Source organism: Equus caballus, chromosome 6 (genome assembly GCF_041296265.1).
Source record: "Equus caballus isolate H_3958 breed thoroughbred chromosome 6, TB-T2T, whole genome shotgun sequence".
Lineage (NCBI taxonomy): Eukaryota > Metazoa > Chordata > Mammalia > Perissodactyla > Equidae > Equus > Equus caballus.
This window is the reverse complement of record NC_091689.1, coordinates 56,147,991-56,170,221: the sequence shown is the minus strand read 5'-3', so window position 1 is coordinate 56,170,221 and position 22,231 is coordinate 56,147,991. Positions and strand designations below refer to the sequence as shown.

The following is a 22,231-nucleotide window of genomic DNA, read 5'->3' as shown; positions in this document are numbered from 1 at the left end:
ACACCAGACTATTTGAGTATTAAGAGAGCTTCTGGGGTGAGCATGAGAGAAAGTGGGAAGATCTGAATTAGGTTGAACTAGTGTAGTTCATGTACTGGATATAGTTATTTTGATGACTAGAAAGACTTTTACTGAGGTTTGCATAATTCGTTTTAGTACCTTTTATCTGTTAGCCACTTTCTGATATCTACACGACAGATAGGAGCATCCAAGGTCTCCATCAAGTGGAAATGTATCCCCTGCATCTGATGGTGCTCATGCTTTTGTGCCTGGATTATATTGTAATATTAAGTATGCCTTATCTGAATAATGGTAATAATAGCTGTTGTGATTTGTTTTCAAGTCTGAAATGTAGTTGGAGGTGTATGAAGAAATCAAGAAGGAATTCTGGAAAGGAAGCAGACCTGGTCATTTCACAGAGCTTCATCTGTGTAGATCCTCCATTTTAACACTAGCTTTGCTTTCTATGATTATGGTGCATTACTAGTAGCATTCTTACAATTGTATTTTATTTAATTTTTGCTTTTTTTGGTGTGTGTGAGGTAGATTGGCCCTGAGCTAACATCTGTTGCTAATCTTCCTCTTTTTGCTTCAGGAAGATTGTCCTTGAGCTAACATCTGTGCCAGTCTTCCTCTATTTTATGTGGGATGCCCACAGTGTCATTTGACGAGTGGTGCTAGGTCTGCACCTGGGATCTGAACCTGCGAACCCCTGGCTGCTGAAGCAGAACACGTGAACTTAACCACTGTGCCACTGGCCCGGCCCTGCTTTCTTTTTCTTTAATCTCTTTGAAAATAATAGAAAATGTCAAGAACTTTATTTTTTTTCCCATTATCTCTGGCTTTTTTTTTTGGAGGAAGATTAGCCCTGAGCTAACATCTGCTGCTAATCCTCCTCTTTTTGCTGAGGAAGACTGGCCCTGAGCTAACATCCATGCCCATCTTCCTCTACTTTATATGTGGGATGCCTGCCACAGCATGGCTTGCCAAGCGGTGCCTTGTCCTCACCTGGGATCTGAACTGGCAAACCTGGGGCCGCCGAAGCGGAACATGTGAACTTAACTGCTGTGCCACTGGGCCAGCCCCTAGCTTTTTTTGTTTTTGCAGGCTTTTTTGGTGAGGAAGATTGACCCCGAGCTAACATCTGTTGCCAATCTTCCTCTTTTTTTTTCCTTCTCCCCAAAGCCGCACTACATAGTTGTATATCCTAGTTGTAAGACTTTCTGGTTCTTCCATGTCGGACACTGCCTCAGCATGGCTTGATGAGTGGTGCAATAGGTCCGTGCCCAGGATCTAAACCAGCAAATCCCAGGCTGCCAAAGCAGAGGTGTAAACTGAACCATTAAGGAACCAGGTGGGCCCTCATCGAGAACTTTATTGATGATGTTTCTGAGACACATACATATTTCTAAACAAAGCTGAATTACTTTGGTAGGTTGGGGGGAAGTACACTTTTTCCTGCTAGCCCACACTATGATCTCCCATTCACCACTGGATTTGCAGCTCAAGGAAATATCCTGCTTTCTTAAGGATCCTGTTACAGCTGGAGTCACATTTCTGTAAGACACAGTGCTATAAATAAGTGATGGTTATCCTACAGATGCCTCTTCCACCATAATGTAACTGAAATGACGCAACTAATACTGTTGATGTCCTTAGAAAAGTAATGATTGCCTTGCCTTCCTCATAGGATTCTGTGAAATGAAATGAGATAGTAGATTCAAAAGTGTTTTTTAAGGTGTTAGTTGATCAATAAATGTAAAGAGACATGATAATGATTATTACTGTTATCACAATTAATTTTTCTACTATGACTTTTATCTCAATGAACATCGCCATTATTAACGTCTTCACTGTTGGGGTATAACTTTTCAGACCCGTCTCCTCTACTTCCTTACTGACTTACCAGGAAAGAGAGGGGAAATCATGCCAATTGATAATTTGGAATTTGTAGTTAGAGACTTTTTTCTTCTTGGCAAATCTGAGGCCTCAATATAATAATATTCCTGACTCTGGATCCCTAAATTTCTCTTTTCCCCCAAGTTTGATTGAGGTATAATTGACAAATAAAAATTGTATATATTGAAAGTGTACGCTGTGATGGTTTGATAACATATATACATTGTGAAATGATTACCACAATCAAGTTAATTAACACATCCATCACCTCACATAGTTACGTTTTTTTTTTTTTTTTGGTTTGTGAGAACACTTAAGATCTACTCTCTTAGCAAATTTTAAGTATACAATAGAGTATCATTAACTCTAGTCACCATGCTATAGATTGGATCCCCAGAATTTATTTGTCTTGTAACTGAAAGTTTGTATCCTTTGGCCAACATGTCCCCATTTTCCCCATCCCCTAGCCTTTGGCAACCACCATTCTACTTACTGGTTCTATGAGTTTGACTTTGTAAAATTTCACGTATGAGTGAGATCATACAGTATTTGATAGGAGTACTTGATTCTGCCTAAAGTCTCAGTCCAGTCCAGAGGGGCCAGCTCTGTCCTTTGGAGAATTTTTAAGAGCCCTGATTCATTAGCTTCTTATTTGATATCAAGGACCATTGCTGCTGTTCTGTATTAACTTTGTGCCTCAGTCTGTTAAGTGAGTTTCTGTCTTGCTTCTGTGATAAAATCCTCAACTGCACTGAAGGTGTGGTTACTGATTTCCTGTATTGACTCTTTGTCTTGGCCCTAAAAACCTGCTCAGAATCCCTTAATTCTCTTTGATTTCCTAAATTTAGCTGGCCCTTCCCTCCCTGCTTCCATCCCCCTGACACTCCAGCTTTAAATCTTGCCCGAGTCCCAGTTTCTTCACCCGCAATCTGGTTGATATCTAACATGTTATCTGAACTATAGTATAAATGGAATTTGGTGGGACTGGTACTAAGGAGAAGGGAAGGTATGGGAGCTACAAAGGAGAGAGGGGAGATTGACATGAACATAGCATAAAGGTGTAAAGAGACAGGTACATTTCTTCATTCACAAGGCTGTGAACTTTATAAAGGCCAGTAAGCCTTTGTTTATTGCTGTATCTCTAGTGTGTGAAACTGTGCCCAGCATTTAACTTATCCAGTAAATATTTGTTGAGTGAGTGTTTGGGACATACACTGAATTGACTGGTTTGCTGGGAGGGCATTTTAGTGTGAAATTTTAAGGTCTGGATCATTGTAGTCTTGTTTATTGCTATAACTCCACGTTGTTTTGCTCAATGAAATAAGTGTTGGGATTAGTGGAGTTGTGGCTAGAATGCTGAAATTGATAATGCAGAATCTTGAATGCTGAGCTAAGGGTTTGGTTCTTATGACAAGGAAAGAAGCAGAGTTCTGGATCTTATTGTTTACTTGTACTGTCTAAGAAGATAAGAGTTTTGTCCTCTAAGTGTACTCTTATTTGAGCTGAAGGTTTTAGAAAAGACAATCCTTTGATACAAAGGAAAAGAAGGGATATTTTTACCTAAGATGTTCCTCCTTGAGTTACTTAAAGTCCAGTATCTAAATAGGTAGATATGTTTCTAAAACATGCTTTTAAAAACTTGCTTGTTTGGATAGTCAACATGTTTATACACATCAATACCAGAAGTACATTTCTATGCATTATCATATGAATAATAGCTGTGGTTTCAAGAACTCAACAAAGTGATGAAAGGCATCCAGTGTTTTCATTCTTGCTGGTCTATTTTGGCATCCTTTGGTGTTTAGCAATTAGTTACTGCTTGAGGTTCCTTGAATTGGGGTAGAGTGAGTGTTTCTAGGTGTCAGATTCTCCTCTTCATCTACCTTTGTCTCTGGACTCTGACGTGGACAATTATAGGCCGTAAAGATGTATATTTTTCAAATACTCCTACTCCAGCAAAGTGAAACCTATCCAGGGTACAAACCGAAGGATCAAATTGAGAAGGAGAGCTTATCTTGATAGATACGCTTAACGACATTTCTTCTTGAGGTGTTATCTTCATCGAGTTCTTGGACTGCTTGTGGGATCAAATCACCCCTGATTGTGGTGAACATAGTTTCATGCGTAAACAGGAGGATTTTTTTTTTTTTGGTGCGTATGTGTCTGCCGTAGGATAGAGTGTAAAGCCATGCTTGCTAATCAAGGACAGTTGCTTCTGCCAGCTATGAACTAAAACTGGAGTTGGAATTAGGGCAGGCCCGTGGAAAACACACACTGAGCACCGGAGTGGCAGGTGTGTCCTCTACAGGGTGGGAGATCATTGTCACTCTTGGCTCCCTGCTTTCTCCTTATCTTAATCCAAGCACCCTGCGGGTTCAGACAGATAGAATCCAATTCTCGAGGCAGTCGTCCTCAGCAGGGGAAAACAGGAGAGTTATTCTCTGAAAGCATGGATGTAGGGGGCAAAAGACAGGAGGCTTGAGGTTTCTGAAATGTGAATATCCTACACTAGATTCACTTTTCTATCAGGAATTACTATAGTCAGTCTAGGTTTTCTTGACAGGAGGAACTGATTCTTTTTAGGCTTACTGGAGTATGGGAGCACAACTAAAATCTCCTAACCAATGTTGGAAAACTTAGAAAATAAAGAGGAAAATAACCATCTATACAAATAACATAATAATCACTTAATATTTTTGTTTTTGATTTTAATGATGAACAAGATGCTATATGTTGTTTTGATGAGAATAAGTTGTCTTCCTACCTTTACTGCTATCATAATTGTTGTTACCATTGTCATCATCATCATCATCATTAAATATTTATTAATTCCTTGCTATGAGCAAGGCAAGTTCCAGGAAGAGTGGAGAACATAAATAAATGGAAGATGTGTTTCCTTCTTTTAAGGAGATTCTTTTGTATTTAGTAGTGAACATATGTCCAAGAAAAATGAATTTGTAGTATGTGATTTATTCAGTCCACAAATGTCCATTGAGCTCCACTGTGTGCCGGGCACTGTACTCTGTATTTGAGAAATAATGTTGAGTAAGATGTAGTTTCTGCCCCTGAACTTACTGTCCAGGGGAGGTGATAGATAAGCAAATAAAAATTTCAAGAAATGATAATATGTGAAGTCAGTGAAATGTCACAGACAGCAAGTGCTATAGGAAGATATTGTATTAAAAGATATATCAAATAACACATTAGACAGTGTTGGAAACCAGAATAAAAACATTCTTTTGAGTACTTATGTTTTATGCGGGCCTTCAATGAGAGCTCAAGGCATAACCTTAAATAGACAAGTAATACATGCTGGTAACAGTGAAAGTAATATAGTTCAGGTGCATTACATTCAGCTCTTCCAGAAGAACACAGGGATGGCTCTTGAGGAATTTAGTTAAATGGACCCTAAATTCTCTGTAGGGATCACTTGTCTTAAAACTGTATTTGCTTTTGTCAGGAGTTTAACGTTAACATTTGACAAGTGCGTGAAGTGCTCATGTTCTGTGATATGGATTGAAGAGAAGATCATATGTTTTATATTCTAGGTTGGCAGGTGTCAAGGTTACTATTCCGTTATAAAATCTGGGAAACCTGATCTGCGTTTTTTCTCTTTTGCCTAGACAATGGGTGTTTCCATCTCTACAAGGAGGGAATTTGAATGAAAGAGAAAAAGCTTAGGTCCCTTATACCTTGGCTATTTTGTCTTTGCCTACCATAAAACTTGCTGCAGAAGAGAATTTTATATCAAGTTATTCCATTTTAAACCAACCTGGTATATTTTATTTTCTTTATATCAAGTGAAAGTAGTGAGAACTTACTTGTTGATGCCTTATTTGAATTGTTCAGTTCCAGAATGAAAAATACCAAGAGAGCTGTGGAATTTCTCTCCCTGGAGATCTTTAAGAAAATGTGTTCAGACATTTAACTGCCTGAAATTGTTTGTGTAGAGTTTTGTGTGTCCTACTTTAAAAATCAAGATGCATAAAAACCCAGACTTAGAAAATTGGTATTATTAAGGATGACTTTTCTCTTTCTAATACTAGTCACTTTAGTTTTCCTATGAGGTGAAATGTATTTGGTAGTAAACAAATACTTATAATTGGTGAGCATTTACTTATGAATATTTCTTACATAATATCTTAATTTGTATTTGTGAATCATTTTGTAGTTTTTAGAACACTTACAGTATTATATCATTTGAGCCTTGGAGGTCTTATATAGTGGACAAGGCTGGTTTTATGGTTATCCCCATTTTGCTGATGACGAATCTGGGGATGAGAGGTTATGAGACTTGCCTGTCCTGTGAGTTATTAAGCGGTGGGATTTAGCACAGGCAGTTTGATAGCAAATTCTTTCCTCTTTTTAGTATGTATGAGGCATTAATTTTTTTCTTAAATGAGTATTTGTTCTGTTTTAAGTCAAAATCAGGTGAGTATAGATTCCGGTGAACTGGATGATATCTCTGGGCCATTGCTATCTCCTTTCTGCAAGCTGAATGACCACTGTGGGAAGGGAAAATAATGTTTGGGGCTCCCCAAGTTATTATTTCATCAATTGCCACTTTCTTAGCAATGCAGTGTTGTAGATGGTAATTAGCGGTTCTCAGATCAGTTCATAAAAATAATTTTGCTTATAAGGTTACCAAATTGATGTTATTGGAACTAACTTGCTGCTCATAAAATAATATGGCTTGATGTTTAAAAATAGGTTGATGTTCTAGGAAACGGAATGAGTTTGTTAAGGTACTGATATTAAGTACTTTCACATAACCACATACCTATATACAATAGCTTCACTCGAGTATTGATAAGTTAGACTGGGCACTTAGAGAACCAAAATAAATTCGGTTCATTAACTATTCTTGAGTGTTTACATTGGAGCCACAGTTTACATAGGTTAAGTTTTGAAGTTAAGAGGACCAAATGTGTACAGCAAATAAAATCTCTAGGAAGAAAAAGAGGATATATTACTGAGGGTTATTAGATTAGGCTTCAGGTGTTGAGCTAATTTTATCTTGTAGTTCTGGTTTAGGAAGTTAATTTTTTTTCTGAAAATTTACTGCATATATAATACCTAGTGACTGGAGAGAATTTGCAAATGTCAGAAAAGGACAAAGAAGAAAATAATCCCTTGTGACCCTTCTGTTTGAGAACGTTTTAGGTAAGAGGAGAAGGGTGAAGTCATTTTAGAAGAAGGAATTAGTGATTACAGCACTGGAATGACTGACGAAATTCATGAGCATGCAGAGAGGAGCTGGGGGTAGGAGGTGTGCCTTGGGGGATGGTTGTAGGTGTTTGTTTAGCTAAATTATGGTGGACCGTGAATTCCAGGATAAGAGATTTGTTGTTCCGAAAGGAAGGGATCCAGAGCTCCTCTAGCCCAGAACTCTTGTTTTACAAGAGAAGGAAACCAAATTGTTATTCAGCTTAGTTAGCCAAGGTCTGGAACCCAGGCTTCCTGGTTATGAAGCTAATGTTGCTTCTATTGTGTCATGTCATATGTTGCCATTGTTGGTTCTGGGACAGAGGACAGCAAAGTAGAAACAGGTCTTTTTAAGAGTAAATTTTCACAGTCTTAGGAAAAGGGTCAGAAGGGGAAGTTATTTGAAATAGGAAGACCGGTTAAGCTTATTTTGATCATCCAGGCGTGAGGTGATACACAATGAAAGAGATGGAGGAGTCAGTAATGACTAGAGTTTCAAGCTGGGTAATGAGGATATAGGAAGTGCTGTTAAAATAAATGAGTCAATTTGGAGAGTAAACTTGTTGTATGGGGACGATCAGGTTCGGTTTTGAATAAATTAGGACATCAAGGAGAAATGTTTTATTAGGCAGATAAGAATATGGGGCTGTATTATACATGTTAAATTATACTTTGCAGATACGAGGATTGACAAGTAGGATAGAGTAGGACTAATCCCTTCACACGGTACAACTGAGGGCAAGTTAATTCTAGAAAGTCTCCCTAAGACTGTTGCTTTAAGAAAAAATAAGTTATTTATTAGATATGTCACTGAATGAAACATCTGACTGATTAACTGGTGTGGGCACGCTCACCTCAAAAAGACCTTTACTGGGCTTATTGTGTAATTGTATGCTGCTTCTTTTCCTCCAATAAAAGTATTAGTTGCGTGTACAACCCCATGTAAAACCTTGTGTCTTACGGAAGATGATGTAACTCTTCAGCCATTGCCAGAGTGGCTTTGTGGTATTTCATGATGTGATCACATTTTTGGTTATGATTATAATTCAGTTTAATAATGTTAACTAGTTTCATTTGGGTAATACATTGGCGCTAATCACTCATCATTTGTTGTTTTTAAACTTTATGTATGGGTAAAACCAGATATAACAGCTGTTGACATTTCTAAGAAATGGTGGTAGTGTTAGTGCTGTTGAGTTGATTCTGACTCCTGGTGACCCTGTGGAGAGCAGAGCAGAACCCTGCCCAGTCTTTTTTGCGTCATCCTCTCACCTTCTGGTGCTATACCAGACCATGCTCTGCTGACATTCATAGGATTTTTATGGCCAGATTTTTTTGGAAATGGGTGCCAGGTCCTTCTTTCTAGTCTCTCTTAGTCTGGAAGCTCTGCTGAAACCTGTCCACCATGGGTGACCCTGCCGGCATTTGAAGTATTGGTGGGGTAGCTTTCAGCATGACAGCAACACGCAGCCACCATGGTATAACAACTGACAGATAGATGGTGTGGGTCCCTGACCAGGAATCAGACCCAGGCCACAGCGGTGAGAATACCAAAGCTTAACTGCTGGAACAGAGGGCTGGCTAAGAGGTGGTGAACCTGAGCTATTATATGGTCCATGAGAATTTTAAAGATGGGCCCATTGTCCTTGTTTAGCTTCTCTTTGTGTATTTCTAAGGATTTCTAAGACTTTTAAACTTTTTTTTTTTTTAATTTTTTTTCCTTTTTCTCCCCAAAGCCCCCCGGTACATAGTTGTATATTCTTAGTTGTGGGTCCTTCTAGTTGTGGCATGTGGGATGCCACCTCAGCATGGCTCGATGAGCAGTGCCATGTCTGCGCCCAGGATTCGAACCAACGAAACACTGGGCCACCTGCAGCGGAGTGCACGAACTTAACCACTCGGCCATGGGGCCAGCCCCTTAAATGTATATATTAACTTTATCCATAACTAAACAGTTTACTTAAATTCTTGGTCCTAGAAGTTCCCGTAACCTGTATTACGGCGTTTATCACCCTGTGTTGTAATTATCTGCCTGGGTTTGAATCCAAGCTTTACTGCTTAGTAGCTATTTGAACTTGCAAGTTATTAGAATTCTCCATGTTTCAATGTTCTCATCTCTAAGACAGGACAGTATTAGTACTTACTTCATGGGCTTGTTGTGAGAATTAAATTGTTCAATATGTCAAGCACTTGAAAAAGAGCCTGGCACATAGCAAGCCCTCAGATATTAGCTATTGTTGTTGTTACTGATCTCTTTTGCTGGCTCTCCTGTTCATGGTTCATCCTTGTGTGCCTTTGGACCTTGAACAGTGTCTGTATTCAATAAATTTTTGAAGGACTGATTGACTAAGGAAGGAGACAGAGGAAGAAGTTATCGTGAGTTTTCTCATAGGGTGAAGCAGGAAGATGCCAGCTCTTTTTCTTTACAATCTTGCTCAGCTCCACTTTAGGTGAAAACTGCTTTTTCCTTAGTCGCTAAGACTCAATGTTACTGATCCCAATGAGGTGTTGTAAAGAGAACAGTTTGGTTAATCTAAGCTAGGATTGGCTAATCGTTTCCCTGTGGCTTTTACGCTTTAAAAAATATGCGCTAACCAAACCCCGCTCTCCTGTTGATAGCATTTTTATTGCCATCACAAAGTGAAGGACAGCGCAAGCTATATAATTTGCAGGACCCAGGGCAAAATGAAAAGGGAGGGGCGTCCAGCTTGGGTGAGGAATCTCCCTTTCCCATGAGCTGCAACCCCAAACTACACATGGTCCACCTCCAAGGGGTCGTGCCTGGATTTGCTTTGTACCTGAATGGGGGGTGGGAAAGAGGACCCTACTGAGTCACCTACCTAATGGACTGTGGCACTACCAGCTCAGAATGGGGATGGCCAGTGTCTCCCCTACCCACCTCCCTGCAACCCAGTTACTGCATCCCAGGTACTGGCCTGGTGGGGAGGTGGGGGGAGTGGGACTGCACATGAACCAAGGCCCTAAGCCAAGCTTCATCGTTCCATTGGACTTAACACATGAGACAGGAATTCAAAGGTACAGTTTTTAGGAATTTCACAACAATTACCACAGAACAAGACCCTGGCCCTTCTGAGCGCGACACCCTGTGTAACTGTTCTGGTTGTATGCCCATGAAGCCCGCCTTGGTGAAGAACAATTTTTGCAGATATATCTTTCTGGGCGAGGCCACCTATGTAGACAGTCCATTTCCAGCTGGAAACTAAGCCTGAGGACAACTCACCATTGTTGTTCAGTTTCTTTGCTGTTGCTGCTTTTGAACATACAGGATCTCTAAAAGCACCATGTATTTTTTTAATTATTGAGGTAACACTGGTTTATAACATATAAGTTTCAGGTGTACATCATTATGTTTCAGGTTCTGTGTAGACTACATCATGTTCACCACCCAAGGGCTAATTCCCGTACGTTCTTGTACATGTGTGCCCTCTTACGCTTTTTGCCCAAGGATCATTTATTTTTTTTTTTAAAGAATGTTACCCTTTTCCTATTGTTACCAGTCCACATAAATGTGCTCAACTTAATGGTTTTGGACAACATGATGCATTAACTGCTTTTCTCATAGTTTTGCTACAAGGGAGGTATTAGTTCTATTTTACTTACCTAGAAACTGAGGCTCAGAGCGGTTGATAGGTACTTTTCCTAAAGCCATGCCATAATTGGCAAAGCTGAGATTTAAACGTGGGTCAGACTGTCTTATTCATTAGCCTATAATTATTTCCACTGGCTCTAATGCAAGTTTTAGTGTCAAATCTACATGACACCTACTTTCTGGTGGCAGCTTTGTGCCTTAGGAACTTCCTGTTTATTGAATTAGTGTGTATTTCTAAGTGCTTTGTAGCTTTTAAGCTCTTTACAAATTTTAGTCTTTAATAGGGATCTAGTCCTTTATGCAATAAGATTCTGCATCTTTCAGTTTGATTTTTTCTTCTAGTCTTTTGTTCACAAAATTTCTGGAGTGCTGAGACTTTTCTTTGAGCATGGTTTCCATCCTTAGATCTATCTGTTGTCATATCAGAGTAACTTCTGCTGGGTAATATTTTCTGTATTGATGGGTCCCTGTGTGTCAGAGAATGTAAGAGGAAAAAATGAAGGAGTCCCAAAAGGAAACTAATGTCGCTTTTAAAAAGCTCATTAAAAAACATCTACAGTGACCTCAAGGGACTTTCAGAGTCTTTTTTGAAAAGCTTTGTTTACTAGTAGCCTTCTCTTCAAGGGACTCAATGATTGAGAATTTAGACTGCAGTCAGACAGACCTGGCTCAGATCCTGCCTCTGCTCTTTGACCTTGGGACTTAACCTCTAAGCCTCAGCATCTTTACCTGTAAAATGGGAGTAATACTAAAGCTCACTCCCAGCTTATTGTAAGGATCACATGAACTAAGGCATTTGCTGTGTTTAGTGTAGTACCTGGCACGTAGGGTGCTGTCACTGAGTGTTGGCTAGTACGGAGACTCATGTGTGAGTTCAGCAAACACTTGTTAAGCACCTGCTGCTGCCAGGCACTGTGCAGGTGCTGGTGATACAAAAAGAAAATGAGTCTGCCTCTGTCTTTTTGGAGCTCATGTGCCAACTCTGGGACAAATATGTAAACAAATGACCATATAACATGTTGTGCATTAAGGTACATGCAGAAGGCCCTGGGGCATCAGGTGAGTTGGAAGAAGCCATTCTTTGTTGATACTTTATCCAAAGGTGAGAATTTTCTTGTAGTAGAAGCATTATCAGTAAGTCTAATGAGTTCTTTTCATATTTTTTAGTGTCTGTTGATCCTTCAAACGCCAAACAGATTTGGAATGTAACTTAACTTTGGCAATTTAACTGAAAGAATCCAATCTTTAAACTTTTCTAACAATTTTATTTATCCAAAGTCTTCACAACTCAAGTAAATAGAACTGATAGGCAAATTCTCATTGTCCTGCTGATTGCTTAAAGACATGCCTATCTTCAATGCATAGAAGGGTTTCTTAGCCCATCAGAGTGGATGTGTTTTCTGAATGATCATTTACACCCATAGAAAATATTATTGGTATTTGGGGAGAAGTGAGTCTAATATTAGCTAGCATAATGATATATTGGCTAGCAGAATAATGAATGATTAGACATTGGCAATTAGAATATTATCTACTATGTATTAAACACTAACAGAAACAATGCTAGGAAGTATATATACTTCTGTAGGATGTAAAATATTAAAATATATTGCATATATAATCATTCAAATCCACATATCAAAACATCATATGGAAGAAATTATCTTCCTCATTTTAAAGATGAGGGAACTTGAACTTGTTTGAGATCATGTAAAACTAAGTGATAGAACCAAAATTAAATTTCAGAGTCTTTGTTCTTTTCACCTTTTTGTGTTGAATATAACTGTTTCTAACTTAACAGGATTCATAATACATTTGTAATTTAAGTTATAAATACATTAACCAGGCTTGAAGAATTTGAGCCAAAATCTGTGCTAGCACTCTAGCTTATCATGAGTCTCCCTAGTGCCAGTTGAAGTGAATGGAAAACTTTGGAAGTAAAAAAATCTGAGGTCTGGTGATTTGCTTATGTTTTTAAACAGTCTTTACTTTTCCAGTTTCAAAGAAATTTCTGTTTTTGGTGTACTAGCAGTACTTAATAATAAAGAGATTGGCCATTACTTACAAACAAAACATAACATTTTAGGTAAGCAATTGAGACAAATACCTACTAGTTGAGACGTTAGTTAGTATTATTATCTAGTCAAAACATTTTTTTCTTATAGGAACATGCAGTTAAATTTTAAATTGTTCTTAAAAGTATTTCTATTATAATACTTGAGGGACCTTTTTAGATGTACTGTATTTCTCAGATTTAAAAAAAATTTGTATTGTGGAAAATTTCAAATATAAAAAGTAGACAGAATAGTATAATGAACGCTTATGTAGCCACCATCGTGCTTCAGTGGTTATTAAATCTTGGCTAGTCTTGTTTCATCCATCTCCCCATTGTCTTCCCTCCCTTATGAAGCGAAGCGTATCTCAGAAATACCATTTCATTTGTAAATATTTCAGTATATTCAGTATATTCTAAAAGATAAAAACACTTTTTAAAAAAGATATAACCATTCTTTATCATACCTAAAAGTGAAAGTTAATAATTTTTTAAATATTGTTAAATATTCAGTTAATGTTCAATTTGCCAGTGGTTTCATAAAAGTCTTCTTTTTACCTTTTTTTTGAATCGGGGTCCAGATAATGCCCTTTAGGATTGGTTAGTATGTACTTTAATGTCTCTTTTAATATATAGATATTCCCCTCCATTTTTTTTTTCCTCCTTGCAATTTATTTGTTGAAGAAATTGAATCGTTTGCCCTGTAGAATTTCCTACAGCTTGATATTGCTGATTATGTCTCTGTGGTATAGTTTATTGTGTCCATCTATGCTGTGTATTTTTTATAAACTGGTAGAAGGATCTAGAGGCTTAATCAAATTCAGATTCCTCTTCCTTCTTTATCCTTCCCTGTCCTTCTTTCCTTCTGTTCTTCCTCCTCTTTCTTTTCCTCCCTTCATTCTTTCCATCTTTCTTCTTACTATATAAGTGGTATTTCTTCTTCCTTCAGGAGACATATAATATGTGGTTGTTTTGCTTTGTTTGATACTGTCAGCTATTATGCCTAGATACTTTAATTCATTAGGAGTTGGAAAGTATGATAGTTTGTCATTTTATTTCGATTTATTATCTGGAATACTTCTATAAAGAAAAACTTCCCCTCATCTACTATTTGTTTGGCTAATTGTACAGTATGTATAAAAAAGTTTGGAAAAATGCTTGATTCTGTCTCAGTTTCTGAGTTTATTTATTTATTTAATTGCAGTAACTTTGGATTATAACATTATATAGCCTTTGGATGTATATCATAATATATTTTGAATTCTGTGTAGATTACATCATATTCACCACCCAAAAACTAATTATAGTCCATCCCCTCACATGTGAGCCTAATCACTCCTTTTGCCCTCCTCCCTTCCCCTATGGTAACCACCAATCTAATCTCCAGTGCTATGTGTTCGTTTGTCATTGTTCTTATCTTCTACTTATGAGTGAGATTATACGGTATTTGACTTTCTCCCTCTGACTTATTTCACTCAGCATAATGCCCTCAAGGTCCATCCATGTTGTCACAAATGGCTGGATTTCATCATTTCTTATGGCTGAGTAGTAGTCCATCGTGTATAAATACCACATCTTTATCTATTCGTTCCTTGATGGGCACCTAGGTTCCTTCCAAGTCTTGGCTATTGTGTAGAATGCTGCAATGAACATAGGGGTGCAAGTATCTTTATGCCTTTGCATTTTCAAGTTCTTTGGATAAATACCCAGCAGTGGGATAGCTGGAACATATGGTAGATGTATTCTTAATTTTATGGGGAAACTCCATACTGCTTTCCTTAGTGGCTGCACCAGTTTGCACTCCCACCAGCAGTGTACCAGGGCTCCCTTCTCTCCACCTCCTCTCCAACATTTGTTGTTTCCTGTCTTGTTAATTATAGCCATTCTGAGCGGAGTGAGGTGATCCTTCATTGTAGTTTTGATTTGCATTTCCCTCATAGCTAATGATGTTGAGCATCTTTTCATATGCCTGTTGGCCATCCATATATCTTCTTTGGAGAAATCTCTATTCAGATCCTTTGCCCATTTTTTAATTGAATTGTTGTTTTTTTGTTGTTGAGCTGTATGAGTTCTTTGTATATTTTGGATCTTAACCCCTTATCTGATATATGATTTGCAAATATCTTCTCCCAATTGTTAGGTTGTCTTTTCGTTTTGTTGATGGTTTCCTTTGCTGTGCAGAAGCTTTTTAGTTTTATGTAGTCCCATTTGTTCACTTTTTCTTTTGTTTCGCTTGCCCAGTGAGATATGGTACTTGAAAATATGCTGCTAAGACTGATGTCAAAGAGCGTACTGCCTAGGTTTTCTTCTAGAAGTTTCATGGTTTCAGGTCTTACATTCAAATCTTTAATCCATTTTGAGTTGATTTTTTGCATGGTGTAAGGTAATAGTCTACTTTCATTCTTTTGCATGTGGCTGTCCACTTTTCCCAACGCCATTTATTGAAGAGACTTTCCTTTCTCCATCGTATGATCTTGGCTCCCTTGTCGAATATTAGCTGTCCATAAATGTGTTGGTTTATTTCTGGGCTCTCAATTCTGTTCCATTGATCTGTGTGTCTGTTTTTGTGCCAGTACCATGCTGTTTTGGTAACTATGGCTTTGTAGTATATTTTGAAATCTGGGAATATGATGCCTCCAGCTTTGTTCTTTTTTCTCAGGAATCCTTTGGCTACTCGGGGTCTTTTGTTGTTCCATATAAATTTTAGGATTGTTTGTTCTATTTCTGTGAACAATGTTGTTGGAACTTTGATAGGGATTGCATTGAATCTATAGATTGTTTTAGGAAGTATAGACATTTTAACAATGTTAATTCTTCCAATCCAAGAGCATGGAATATCTTTCCATTTCTTTGTGTCTTCTTCGGTTTCTTTCAACAATGTTTTATAGTTTTCGGTGTACAGACTTTTCACCCCTTTGGTTAAGTTTATTCCTAGGTATTTTATTCTTTTTGTTGCAATTGTAGTTTCTGAGTTTTGAATGGTCGGAATTGTTGGGGAAATTTTGATACATTTATGAAAAGCACCTGGAAAATGTAGAATTAGTTACAAACTAAATCCTAAACATGTGTTGATAAACTAAAAAAGAGGGAAAATAATTGGTATTGAAGGAATATGGAACAGTTCTAATGGCAGTAGTTTTTTAAAAACATCACCGTGTGCTACTTTGAGAAGTATATCTTCTACAAGACATTATGTCGTTAGGCATTTAGTGAACCCTTAGGTATACAATGGTTAAGAGCATGGGCTCTGAAGCCAGAGTTCTGTATGCAAATTTTGGTTCTTTACTTGCCAGTGTAACTTTGGGCAAGTTACTCACTGTCTGTGTGCCTCAATTTTCCCGTCTGTTAAATCAGGACAATAGTAGGCCCTCCGTCCTGGGGCTCCTGTTGAGGACTGAATGAGTTCATCCGTTAGCCACTGAGAGCAGAGCCTGGAACACAGTAAACTCTCAGGAAATGTTAACTCTGGCTGTTGTCAGTGTTTTTCTTTGCTCTTACAGCAGAAAGAAAGGAGGGAGGGAACTTAATGCTTATTTTTATCCATATTACAGAATCTTACTTTTGGTATAAATATTTTCTCATCCACTTCATATGGTCTGGCCTTTTTAAAGTCACATTTGTAACCTCTGCTAAATTGAAGTGTTCTAGGCATTGCACATCAACAGTTGGTAAAATCATAAAAAGAGAGACAACTGAATATTTTATGTCTCTGCCTTATATCCCTCTGTTATACAACTAAGTAGTTTGAAAGGTCATTTATATATGTGTTTGCTATTGAACTGTAAGCTTTTGAGGGGAGAGACTTCCTTTATAATATTGTGTCTTAATGTAGTACTTGGTATTACTTATGAGATCTGAGCCCCTAATATTTGTTCCATTAACTATACTAACATCTCATTTGTCAGATTTGCCTAGTGAATTTCCTCACTATTTAACTACATGTGTTAAAGTAGAATCCTTTAAATATTATGATTTTATTTATTTATTTTTGAACTATTAGGATCGTAATTTTTCTTACAGGCATCAAGTACTTTCCAGCATTCTTAAACAGAATTACTCATTACTATGCATAGTATTTATTTGGGTTGTAACAAAGTGTATCCTTGGAGGCTATTGATATATGCATGGTTTTATGGTTCAGTATCAAATATTTTCGGGACACCTTATGAAATTTTTTGTTGCACTTATGTCTTATTTTTCTCGTTATTATAACCTACCAATTTATTTCTGCTATTGTTTCTTTCTGCTACCTCCATCAATCCTAGCTCTCCAAATTCAAATTTAATGCTTCTAAGCAATGCTTCTGACCTGCTGTGGATTAATTTGATTACCTACTTCATTAGAACTTTTTCTAAAATAAGATTTAAAAAGATCCAAGCCGAGCTTGAGGGCATCTTCTCAGAGTAAAATGAAGAAGTTTAGAACATAAACTGTGTGACATCTGTTTAACTAGTCATCTAACTTCTAAACAAATTTATTTTATTGAGGCTACATTGGTTTGTAACATTGTGTAAATTTCAGGTGTACGTCATTATATTTTGACTTCTGTGTAGACTACATTGTGTTCACCACCAAAAGTCTAGCTTCCATCTGTCACCATATCTATGTGCCCCGTTACCTCTTTCGCCCTCCCCCCATTCCCCTTCCCCTCTGGTATCTGTATCTGTTCTCTGTATCTCTGTGTGTGTTGGTTGGTTTATCTTTTACATATGAGTGAAGTCATATGGTAATTGTCTTTCTCCATCTGACTTATTTTGCTTAGCATAATACCCTCAAAGTCCATCTATGTTGTCAAAAATGGCATAATTTCATTTGTTTTTTAGCTGTATAACTTTTTAATTTACTTGATGACATTGTTGAGATTGTCACAGACGTGTGGCCTCTAGGCAAGTGAGATTTTATTATATTAGGATCTGAATAGAAGAATGAAATGCTGATCTTCTGTTTTTCCATACTGTCAACTTACAAGAATTGGAATTCAGATTCAGATCTGCAGTACTCCAAAGTCCATTTTCTTTGCTATTAGACTCCTGTGACAAAGAAATCAACACTGTTAATTATTACAGTTCTTTAGGATGATATGGAATTAATAATAGTTTTTGATTTAAAACATAAACTCCTTGTCCTTATCTTATAATTGGCATTTTTCTTTATCTTAGCTTTCAAAAATTTTTCACACATATGGATGCTTCAAAGATCTAATGAATAGGTGCATATTCAAAATGCATTTTACAAGACTGTATGTTACATATAGGTCATTTAGTAACATGTGATTTGAATATGGGTCTATATTTAAAAAACCCCAGCTACTATATTTATTTATAGGCCTTGAACTGAATATACAAGTTCAACTACATAAAGGAAATAATTGAATATGCCTATTTTACTTACAGTTTGTAAAATGCTAGAAAATATTAAAAAGATGCAAAATAAAGTACTTTTGAGGCATTCGCAGTTAGACATGGACTCAAATCCTACTTTAAGTCTTAGAATCTTAGTTTGTCCAATACTTAGCAGAGTTACTGCCAGGATTCAATCGGATGGCATGTGAACGTGCCTCTCGCAGTGTTTGACCCTGCCTGATCTCTTTCCTCTTTATCTTTTACATCCATATAATTTTGATTCTAAATAAAAAGAGAAGAAAAAGTATAAATAAAACAGAGAAAAATGTATTCATTGAGCAGAAGCAGCTATTTCTTGCCTGCTGAGCTTCACAATGAATGATATTTACCTTTATTCATTTATTTTTATGTGCAGGGCATCTCTAATAGAGCTTTCATTGGACTGAAGTGGAAACATAAGAATTGGAGCATATTTTCATTTTCAAGGTGAGTTCATTTGTAGAAAATTAGTATATTCAAACCAGACTGCTGTTTCTTAGGAAATGTTGTCATTTGCCTGTGCTCAGAGAAATGTCACAATTATACATGAAATGCAGTCAGCATGGAATGATGGCGAGGGGCCCAGGCTGAGTCTGGAGCTCGCCCAACGCCCGGCTCTGCTGCAGGTGCCCTCGGTGTGGTGGCGCTGGTTACTTGACTTCATTGTGTCAATTTGTCTACTTTTTAGATAGGAGTGATATGGCTCTTGGCTCTGCTTACCTTCCAGGTTACATGTTGTGAGAATAAATTGAGATCATGGATATGAAAGTGTTTCATTAAGAAAAACATACAGTAGAGGTATTAAGATTGTGAACTGTCACTGAATTAAATGGGAATTAACAGTTACAGGCAGAGAATCTTTTTAAGTATGACATTTTTTAATGTTATTGCAGCCTAATACCCTGGAACAGTAGTAAGACAGGGCCAGCTTATATATTGTTTTGGAAAAAACTGGCAAGCAAAAAAGAATAAGAAGAAGTGGTTGAGGAAAGAAAACAAAACCAAACCCATCAGATGGTCTTGAAGGCATTGAAATTTTTAGAACTACAAATTTCTTTACTTATTAGGGAATTTTTGAAGGTTATTAATCTACGGATTACTAAAAGTGTATTTTCCATTAGAAATCTGGTTACATTATTTTCAGTATTTTTACAATTCAGTACTTTACATTCTTGCTGTGGGAAAAAAATCTAGTTCTGATTTTTTCCTTCTCTAGAGTTTTACCCATTTGTCTGTGTGCTTTGATGTGTGTGGTATGATGCTTAGTAAAACTGAATGGTGTTTCTTCTAACTCCGTTGAGTTTTTTGGTTTTCTTTTTAACTTCCTTTATTTCTCTCATTATTCTTCAACTCACCCAGCATTTAACTGTCTTCTCTCTGTTTGGGCTGAGGTTTTTCCTTGTCTCTTATTCTTGGTATCCCAAATTGTATACCTAGGGTTTTTAAAGGTGCCAGGATATGCCAGGATACTGTTTAGCAAATGTGATTACTGTATTTCTTTCTAGTAACTATGTTTGGAAAGTATCTACCTATATCCTCGGAGAGAAATACTGGTCAGATGGTAATAAAATGACTATCTTTGCGTACCCTGGTGTTTAGATATTATCTTATTCTGGTGTGGTGGTCCTTACTGTATAACTAGATAATTTGGTCATCTTTTGTCTAATGTTGCAACTGCTGACATCTCTGTGTTTTAGTCTAGAAAAAAATGTTATATTTTCCTCACACAATTTACTTCTTCAGTCCCTTGCTCAGTGACTGAGGGGGCTGTGTTCAGGGCCCTTCACAGTGATGAGCGAGCTGTCCTTTAATCTCCAGTGTTGGCTCAATTGTTTTAATCTTCCTACTGCCACTTTACCCTCTAAGTTACTGCTTGGCTGAGTCATCTAGCAACTACTTTGGTGTTCTCTTTATACAATTGCAAATCATGTTCTTTTGTATCTTTAAGAAATGTTGTTTCTTACTTAGTAAACAGGAGGCTTATTTAGTTTCACTTAGAAGTCATTTCTTTGGTTTCCCCAAAAAGTAATTGACCAGGCCAAAGAAATACAGTTTCAGGAGGCTTTTACTAATTCTGTTTTTTTTTTTTTAGATAGTGAGTTTAGGATGTATCAGAAAGGCCTGGATTCATAGTCTTCACCATCTAAAACCTGTAAAAATTTTGGGCATGCATCCTTTCTGAGCCTCAGACTTCGTAGTTGTAAAAATGGGTGTGGTGTTACCTATATCATAGAATTGTTAGGATTAAATGAGATAGCATATCGGAAGTGGCTAGGACAGGATGGAGCACAAATGTGAGCTTGGGTAATTATCGTCAATGCTGATTTCTCCTCCTCATGTTGTCATTACTGTCATGATTAAGTGGTAAAGCCCAAAGGGAGTTTCGTACAGGTGAGCTCAGAACAGAATGCAGCGCTGATGAAGGTCCCTTGTTGCTTCAGTAGATCACCTTGAGAAATTGTGTGTAGTTGTGATTTCTTGGATGCACCACTCATCTTTGTTAAGATGAGAAAGTCCAGGCCTAGATAAGGGTCAACATACCCAACTGAGATTACTACAGACTCATGGAAATGGGTTAATTGGTCCCTCATGAACTGTTTCAGGAAATAGCATTCGAGTTTTATGAAATATACAGTTTAACTTTAGACTTTGCAAAAACAGTGACAAAAAGTATTTAAAAAAATCCGTCTTTTCTGTGTGTGTTTCTGTTTTATGGCTAAGATGAAAAAATTCTCACCTGAAATCAGATTTTAAAGAACAGACATATAGTGATTAATCGTCCAGCTTCCTTTTGCCCGCACACAGACACACTGCATTTTCTCTTTCATTTCAGAGTCTGAGCGTGCAGCTGTGGGGAGGCGATAACAGCACAGCAAATGGCTTCTTGCTGTCAGTTTGGGGATGATTGAAATTACTGACTCTTATGTGAAAACTGAATAAGATCTTTTTATGCGAGAATACTAGAAAAAATATGTTTCTATTCAGAAAATACTGTAGCTCTTTGAATCTTTAGCGTGAAGTTCACATGAACTGAAAAAAAGCCCTGAATGAATGAAACATTTAAAATAGTGGAAAGCTTATTTTAAAGTTTTATATTCTGAATTTAACTCTTCAAAGTACTTTGAAAGGATAATAAACATTTCCAAGATGACAAGGCTTCTGTTTAGGGGGTTTGATTAAATCAGTGAAAACCTTGGATAACTGTTGCCCAGAACATTTTGATTATTCTGTCCAAAAAGGATTTATTTCCATGTCATATAAAGACATGCCTTTAAGATACTATGAGATGTATTGTTGACTGAAATTTTTGCCTGAGATGCATTTCTGAAATTAGTAAATGGAAAATTTTAAATGTCATATGGAAGCCTGTCATCTGTGAATCTTTGTTTTTTTTTTGTGAGGAAGATTTGCCCTGAGCTAGCATCTGTACCAGTCTTCCTCTGTTTTGTATGTGGGATGCCTTCACAGCATGGCTGATGAGTGGAGTAGGTCCATGCCTGAGATCTGAACCTGCGAACTTGGGCCATGGAAGCTGGGCACTCAGAACTTGAACCACTCGGCCATGGGCCAGCCCCCATGTGAATCCACTTTTAAGGCAGTATGCAACAAGTAACAGATCTTTTGTGTTATTGAAGATTTTCTTATTTACATATAGATAAGGGAGGTCATACATTTCTCTCTTTTTTTAGTTAGATGGGAGGTGCAGTTATTTTCTGAGGAGGGGTGAAGGAAAAGAGGGGCTGTCCTGTAACTTGAGAACATGGTTATTGTGGGGAATATGTTGTGAAACCCACAAGAAGTAAAGCGTTAATAAGCAGCAGTCAGAGACCAACTAATCCTGATATAAATGTCTGTGTGCCCAACTGTCGTTTGTGATTCTCCTTAATAACATAGGAAGCAAATGTAGAGAAGGCCAGAGTAAAGATAAGGTCCCTACCCTCAAAAGGTTCACAGTTTCATTGACCAATTAGAATTATCTTAAAGCCCCTTAGTGTCTGCGCTCTCTGCAGACACCCACAGTTTAGTTCTAGTGCGTCTGTTGAATCTTTATTTCCAGATTATCTTCAAGCATGTAGCTCAGTG

The 22,231-nt window shown here is 37.4% G+C and overlaps 1 protein-coding gene across 13 annotated transcripts in view; it reads left to right on the top strand.

Annotated features, from left to right (window-relative positions):
• EPS8 (EGFR pathway substrate 8, signaling adaptor) overlaps nucleotides 1-22,231 on the top strand; it is a 171,367-nt gene that overhangs the window by 37,822 nt on the left and 111,314 nt on the right. For 10 of the 13 annotated variants that reach the window (XM_023643178.2, XM_023643176.2, XM_070269991.1 and 7 more), the window contains exon 2: nucleotides 18,525-18,595. The exons of 2 other annotated variants lie outside the window; for them this stretch is intronic. The gene's annotated coding sequence lies outside the window, so the exon portion shown is untranslated. Of the gene's footprint in view, nucleotides 1-18,524; nucleotides 18,619-22,231 lie in introns of all 13 variants that reach the window. One more of the 13 variants, XM_070269992.1, reaches the window with a different exon arrangement.